Below are 8231 nucleotides of genomic sequence, written 5' to 3'. Positions count from 1 at the left end.
CGCAAGTGTTACAAGGAGACATCTTAGCCAAGCTTCATGCCAGTCATCAAGGAACAGAGAAAACAAAGTCGAGAGCACGCACGTCAGCGTTCTGGAAAAACCTCAACAAGAATATTTAAGAAATGAACAAATCTCGCAAGTTGTGCCAAGAACTCCAGCCCAACCAACCACGAGAGCCGCTATTACAAACGGAGGTTCCACCTAGACCGTGGCACACTATAGGAACTGACTTATTTTACCTTGACAACGCTGAATACGTTCTGGTTGCCGATTACTATACCGAGTACCCGTTTGTCAGGAAAATTCCAAGGGGCCAGAGCACCAGCAAATGTGTTGTGGACATAAGAAAGCAGATTTTCACTGAACACAGCATTCTACAAATCGTGAGATCAGATAATGGACCTCACCTCCAGGGTCACTACCATCGATTTTCAGAAGAATATGGATTCAAACATGTGACAAGGTCACCCAACTATCTATTGAGAGCCAGGTCAAGATTGTTAAGAAAGTCTTGAAGAAGGCGCAGAGATCCAACCCAGATCCAAACATAGTCCTTCTTTGCCTAAGGTCGACTCCAATTGACAACAAGCTGCCATCCCCTGCAGATCTAGAGCTGCTCTTAGGGCGACAGATACAGGACAACCTACCAAGAAGAATCCAAAATAATCACACCAGTGATGAAGTCATTCACAGGCTCCAAAAAAGGCAAGCATCTCAGAAATTCTACCGTGATCAGCATACCCATGTTCTGCCCAGCCTCACCCCAGGTGAGCAGTTAACCGTCCAAAACACAAGAGTGGAGGGCGGCCGCGGTTACCAATAAAGCCGAGGGAACCCCGCGATCCTATAATGTGTCTACTGAAAATGGCAAAGAACTACGTCGGAACAGATCACAAATACGACAGATACCTCACAAAATCATCCAAACATGTCAGTTTTGACATGAGAAACAATCAGTTACATCAATTCACGCCTAACACAGAGCTTACGGTGGCCAAGACTATACGTTGCCCGACCAAACATGGGGGCAGCTCACTCAGATTCTGAACAAGCATCCAGTTTAACCCCTGGTACCACCCAACTAACAAAGTTAAACCAGGAACCAGAAGCCCTAGCAACGGGTTCCCGTAGCCCTGGAGGTTATTATTTGACACAAAGTGGGAGAGTGGTCAAGCCACCTTCCAAAATGGACATCTAACTTGAACTGAATTTAGGCTTTCAACCTCAAACGAATGTGTCACACAAACACTTTATATTTTGGATGCATTTCGTACCTTGCTCCATTTATTTTGACCAGTTTTCAACTCAATTGAACAATGGTATTGCTATTTAATATCCAGCCAGTATCATTTTTTAGAGAAAGAGGAATGTAATAGTCAGTTCCGGTCAGGCGTAAGCGGTTAAATGGTTGTTACATAAGTTCTAACTCACATGATTCTGTCAACATAGTTGTTACTTCGTTCGCTGTTCTACTTTGCAATAAAGAAACAAGGTTGAGTTCATCTCGTTGGTTTGACAGTCGGTCGACGAATTCGATAGGAAAGCGATGAAAACTTTGAAGATGTGTAACAAAGTACCACGCAACATGGAGCAAATGGTCACACCCCTGCATAACAAATGAAGGTCACCTCTTGTGTTAAATATCCTTATTCTTTTGTTTGTTTTTATGCGCCGATCAACTCGAAACTTCAACACCTACCAAACCCCCCCCCCCTCCCCCCCCGGCACTTTAACTTTTGAAGATTAGATCATTCAACATGTTCAAATCCCCGCCCCCTCGGGTCAAGATGGTGTTCAAATGTCCTACCCTATCGTCGGATTCTTTCATATCCTACTAAAGAACAATCGTCACCGGCTCCTACTGTCGTTAATAAAGACCTTTTTTGTAAGCCAGTCGCTCACAAATGCTGCATCTCTTCCTTTAAACTCTTCCATCTCGTCCAATGTTTTTTTAACATGACTGCAAAATTCTCGCGCGCTCATTAGCTAATTTTTACTGTCAATAAGCGGACAGACACATAAATTTATAATTTATGCGATAATGACGCGATATTGCTCGCGTCAGATTGAAGTTTCTCGCATTTTTATCTCGCGTTCTTCTCGTGTTTTGACTTAATTTTGACCCCTCTGCCTTTTTGTCATTGTAAAAAACAAATTGATGTCAGTTTTTTATGCGTCTGTCATCTTATTGACAATGAATTTCGTCGTAACATTGTCAAAGTAGTCTATGGATCCAACGCTACTTTGACAATGTTATGACGAAATTCATGATCAATAACAGGCCAGACTCATGACAAACTGACATCAGTTTGTTAAATAGACTTCGGCGCGCGAAAAAAAAATCATTTGGAACCTGACACTTCCGGTTCAATTTTCCCCATCCCACGCAGGCAAAGGTCAAATGTCCTACTCCCCTGGCACAGAGGATAGTCAAATACCCGTGGTTGAAGTTTCGATTTGATCGGCGCATTATTAACCTCAATACTTGTAACAGATGATTTGATTTAGCGAACCTAATTGCTGCAGCTGTTGTTGTACATGCGATCGTAAATGTTGGTTTGTATTGCGAATGGATTTGCAAGTGCTTTGTCGAAGGCATGGTAAATAGTCTTGATGACTGTGATGTACTAAAAAAACGCTCAATTTTACTAGTGTAGATGAACATAATGATGGTATCGTGTCAATAAAAATGCAAAAATTCAGATCTCGTTATACAAAGTTTGTATACTTACTATACTTTAACTGTAGTCGTGTTTAACGTGAGTGTCTATGGGTAAGTGTCATGGCTACAGATGTTATCGTGAACCAAGCAGATATCAGAAAAGCAGAAAACTACAGAGGTATGCATGGCGCCCTTTTAGGAAATATATACCAAAGTCCTCGAAAGTTCATCTTCTTATGAAAAATATTGCTAGACCAAAGCTAAATACATGCAAAACAAGTGTCAGGTTTGTACAAAAAATAAGAAAAGCAATTTTTAGAACAAGAAAAGTAAGGTCTTTTCTGAGATATAGGTATCTGCTGAGATATTTCACAATCCAAGGACAGATGAACATCGACAGAAATATCTCAAGACACTTAAGGTGGTTTTGTGTGGTTACCTGTATAGCGAGTGTAAGAGTCTACCTCATAAAAGTAATTGCACAAAGTACAGGCTTTGTAATGATATAGAGAAAAATCCTGGCCCTGTTATGTAATATGTTAATCCCACTAAAACAGTAAAAGCACCATATAGTCAAGGGGATGTTGTTCTATCTGCACAAAATGCTGGAAAAAAATGTGTTGTAATGAGCTTATGTGCATTTATTTAATATACTACAATATGAAGAGTAAGTAACCCTGATGATGTAAAACAAATAATGATAGTAATACAAATCAACTGAAATCCAAACAAATCAAATCAAATGTTCGTTTTTGAGGAGAAGGGGAAACCGGAGTACTCCGGGAAAAACCTCTCGGAGCACAGTAGAGAACGAGCAAACTCAATCCATATACCGCGCCGAATCTGGGAATCAATCTTGGGCCACATTGGTTGAAGGCCAGTGCTCTCACCACTACGCCAGCCCTGCTCCCCAAGAATGCATATTGCCAATCAACCATGAAGCAATTTGTCACAACTAGCAAAACAACAGTTTCTACTGCTAACTACCAACAATGGTTACAGTATTACAAGAAAACTATCGTTATTTTGACATTTGGTTGTATTGCTGTCAGTATTGTTTACTGTGTTGATAATAGGCATTTTAAGGTGTTTGACTCTCATACTAGAGATATTTATGGTAAGAGTCATCCTAAAAGGATATGCATACTCGTAGATACTTGTATGGACAACTTAGTGCAAAACTTCCAAACCCTGTGTGGAGTAACTGATCAGTATGAACTAAAAGGTTTACAAATCACTTAATATGACGTGACAATTACCTACAATATATTAATGTACCAAATGAATTAAATACACAATCAGATCAACATAAGTGATTTTAAAACCAGTCAACGATGAAATGATATATGAAATGGATCATATATGAACTGCGGATATGAAATCAAGTGAAGCTATGATCCTTGCAGTTATGAACGCAATGTCAATGGCTTCATAGCTCAGTTGGTTAGAGCGTTGCACCGGTATCGCGAGGTCACGGGTTCAAACTCCGTTGAAGTCCTGAATTTTCCAGGCTTCTTTACGCAATTGCAAAAATTGCGTTTATAACTGGGAGGATCGTAGCTTCACTTGATTTCATATCCGCAGTTCATATATGATCCATTTCATATATCATTTCATCGTTGACCCATTCCTCACGGGAACATTGGAACCCACAAATGACCAGCTCCCAACGTCAGTGGCGTCATAGCTCAGTTGGTTAGAGCATCGCACCGGTATCGCGAAGTCCTAAATTTTTCAGGCTTCTTTGCGCAATTTGCAAAAATTGCGTTCATAACTGCGAGGATCATAGCTTTACTTGATTAAAAACCAGTGTTTTTTTTTTATAGCTGTTTATTCTCAATCATTTCATCGTGTAGTTACTGGATAATATTTGTAGACAAGTAACAAACAGGAAATACTATCTCTGTTGGCACCCTGAGTAACAAAGTGATCAAATAAGTAGTAGGAAGAGAGAGAGGAGGTTTTGAAAAGGGAAGACATCTGTTTACAAACCGGAGGGTATAAAGTGCAGGTTAGGGTTGCAGGTAAATTTCGTACCATAACTGAAGCAACCCATACCTTTACAAAAAGTGCTTACCTTAGGTTTAAACATAATTTTTTTGGCCCAATGTTAGCATTAGTTGTTTAAGCTATGGTGAAACAGTGATCTGCAACCTGCAGTTTAAACCCACCATTTACAAAAGGTGTTTTTGTTATTTAAATTTGCCAACCACAGGAACGAAAGAACCCTTTGAAATCGACAGCTAATGCGACGGGTTGGACATTAACGACAGTAGATAACACCAACAATGATTTTGCTGTTAAGGGGACATTTGCGGTCCCAATGTCAAAACAATGAACAAACGAATCTTAAAATAATCGGGTCTGAGAAACTAATTTCTCAAAATGAGGTACCAGTTGTTCCCTTCTAGTCCCTCATAGATGAGCTCCAGGCCGATTGGCCTTCTTTCTTTTGCATCACGTGACAAATACAAAAGCTTGAATACACCTTATTGTGGCATCGTGTCATAAATCGGCTCTTTATTCCATAGTGAATCGGCCCTAAACAAGCCCGTCTAGTTTAAAGTCAGTTTCCCAGTTTGACAATGATGACAATAGATGAGACGTCATCTTGAATTATATATCGAGAAAGATTTCACCCCGAACTGTTTTCAGTGTTTCCCAGTTTACCCCGGTTGCTGTTCCTGTTCCGGTTCTGATTCCGGTTCCGATTCCAGGTTTCCCTACTTTTCCATACGTCCAGTGTGGAGGCCTGTTCGTGCAGTTCCTGTTCTCAAGTTCACTCTCTTGCTGATTATTTGGGGGATCTACTTTGAGATTTTTGGTTACGACAGAAAGTCCATTAAATATTCTTTTGTTAGACGGATAGCTGTTGCAGTGTTCGTTATAATTTTTTATGCCGTGTCTGCGTGTCCAGCAACGGAAAGAATATTTTAACTACATGTACCCTATGATCGACACTACATACAAACCTCCTCAACATGCTTCTTCTTTCTCATGAGCCCATTCCAGGTTGAAGATTCCTGTGAGTGTGTATGATGCTACCTGAAGTTGTCATAAGACCCAAAACACTGAATACATTTTTCCGTGTCTAACTGAAAAATAAAGAAGCTGAACAGCGTCCCAAGCGCCAACGTTCTCGGAAAGATCAAGAGATTTACTCGAAATTGGAAAAATGTTTAGACTACCGGACGTGGAGTACTTTGAAAACCTTATCAGGCCGCCCGACATGTAGCCGCTTTGCTGCCCGTTTAAGTTCTTAGTCAAGGATCCTCTTACTTCAAGGTTAGAAATTGGCCTTAGCAGCGTAAAAGCCCTAAGTCGATAAAATTATCGGTCAGTGTAAAACGCAGACTGAAGACTGCAGACCGGGGGTAAAATGCAGACTGAGGTTATAATTTAACTGTTGAAGAAGCCCAAACCCATTAGAACTGCTAACAGTTAAGCCTAAATATTGTTTTAGGCCTAATTAGGCCTAAGGTTAGCATTTCTAAGGGGTTTGGGCTTTTTCAACAATTACGTTATAACCTCAGTCTGCATTTTACCCCTGGTCTGCAGTCTGCAGTCTGGATTAACGCAACATTTCTCATGATTCTCCTTGTGTCCGCCATTACATGCATACACACACAATTCCAAGTAACCTGGCATTCTGGCACAGGGGGGGTTCCCACAACACTACATCCCAACCTAACCACAAAAGAACAGTCCAGCAGTTCATAACCTACTTTAAGTACTATACCCTAACTATGAAAAACAACAACAATAACAATGTCATGATGTGCATTTGATACAACTGTACCATATAGTAATAGAGGTAATCAGTGTCTCTCTTGAGTTTCGGTTGTCTTGCAGAGCGCCTGAACTCTCTAGTGTCTTGGTCTTCTCCTTCCTCTGGCAAGGTCACAGGTACCTCTACAGTCTTAGGGGTTTGCTTTGCCTCTTCTGGTGGTTCGAACTGTTGTGGGGCATGCTGCTGTGGCTCTTCCCATTCTTCAGCCTCATGCTGCCTTTGTACGTCAATATGCAGGGGAGTCTTTCTAAGGAATTTTGCATTCCGGATCACCCGTTTCCCGGTCTTCACTTGGACCAGCTCAAAGGTATCACTTCCTTTCTGCTTCAGGATTACATACTTATTCCCCCTGAAGTTGGGGGCCAACTTCCCTTTGGTCAAGGTTGCCACAAATACAACATCTCCCACTACCAGATCATGATGTCGAGCCCTTCGTTTCCTATCAGCATAATCACGTAGTTTTTCTTTTCTTTATTAGATTAAGGGCCTGAATAGCACTCCTCCCCAGTAACTGTGGTCCATCAACATCAATTACAAACACTGGCTCCACGATCTCTAGGTTTTTACATTTCACATTTGCCTCTAAAGTTCCCAAACAGTTGAGCTCTCCCCCTCCAAATGCCGAAAACTTGGCACTTGATTGTTTCATGGGACTGTCTATGTTATCTCTAAAAAATCGTTTTGGAAGCAGGGTTCTAGCACAACCAGTGTCAATGATAATTTCTACGGGTTTACCATTAATTTCAACATCAATCGTAAAGTCGAGTCCCCCTTCCTTACTAGCAAAGTAAACGTATTCGTGGTGGTACTCATCTGTATCCTGACATGTCTGCTGTACAGTCTTCACCTTGCGCTCCTCTTTCTCTGCACCACTCGATCTGCAGTATACTGCGTTGTGTCCAATCTTCTTACATTTCCTACATTCAGCACCTTTAGCTCGGCATTTGTCATCATTAGCTAGATGATCATCCCTTCCACATCTAAAACAGCGCTTTGTTTTTGCGTTGGATAATGTAGGCGTTTTGTCGTACTTGTTTTCTGGGAATCTTTGAGATTTCTTTCCTCCAAGTAGCAACGTATCCTTCTTTACATGCTCTATTGCTCTTCCCAGCATTTGAGCGTTCTCCAGTGTCAGGGTATCCCCTTGCTGTAGACGTTTTTCTCGTACGTAACCGTCGTAACACTTCTCGATAACTTAACCAAGAATATTATCTTCAACAGTCTCTCCAAAGTCACAAGAAAGGCTCAGGACTCTCAGCTCCGCAATAAATGTATCTACAGTTTCATTTTCCTTCTGTGCTCGCTTCCTGAACCTGTATCTTTCAGCCCATTTGTTCTTTTTTTGTCGAAAGTGTGCAGTCAACGCTGCAGTCACATCCTCATATTTCTCTTTACTTCCAGACAGTCCGGAAAGAAAACGTTGCACTCCCGTCCCTGCTAAATTTAACAAAGTCGCCCTTTGTACAGTATCTTCTTCTTTGTTAAGTTTCGTAGCAATCCTGTAGTTTCCAAATGCCTCCAGCCAGTGCTTCCACTCATCCGCCAAATTCGTGGCTTCAAGGTTTACTGGTGGTAAAAAAAAAACTCGTTGAAATTCAGATATGTCTATGAGGGACCTGAATTAAAAAAAGAATAGACACGTTGCATACAGACGGTTAGTAAGGTGGTACTGGGGGGCTTAAGGGAAAGAAGTAAGGGTTCTATTGCCCTCATGTGCTGTAAACTGTATTCGAGCTCATTTTCAGGAACTAGATGTATTTGAAGAAGACTTGACACTCA

General features: G+C 41.1%; 1 pseudogene; it reads right to left on the bottom strand.

Annotated features, from left to right (window-relative positions):
- Positions 1-6903: 6903 nt before the first annotated feature.
- LOC138053822 (uncharacterized) overlaps positions 6904-8231 on the bottom strand; it is a 2392-nt pseudogene continuing 1064 nt past the window's right edge.

The sequence above is a fragment of the Montipora capricornis genome, chromosome 6, assembly GCF_036669925.1.
Source record: "Montipora capricornis isolate CH-2021 chromosome 6, ASM3666992v2, whole genome shotgun sequence".
Taxonomy (NCBI): domain Eukaryota; kingdom Metazoa; phylum Cnidaria; class Anthozoa; order Scleractinia; family Acroporidae; genus Montipora; species Montipora capricornis.
Note: the sequence above shows the minus strand (reverse complement) of the source record. Positions and strands in the feature narration are given on the sequence as shown.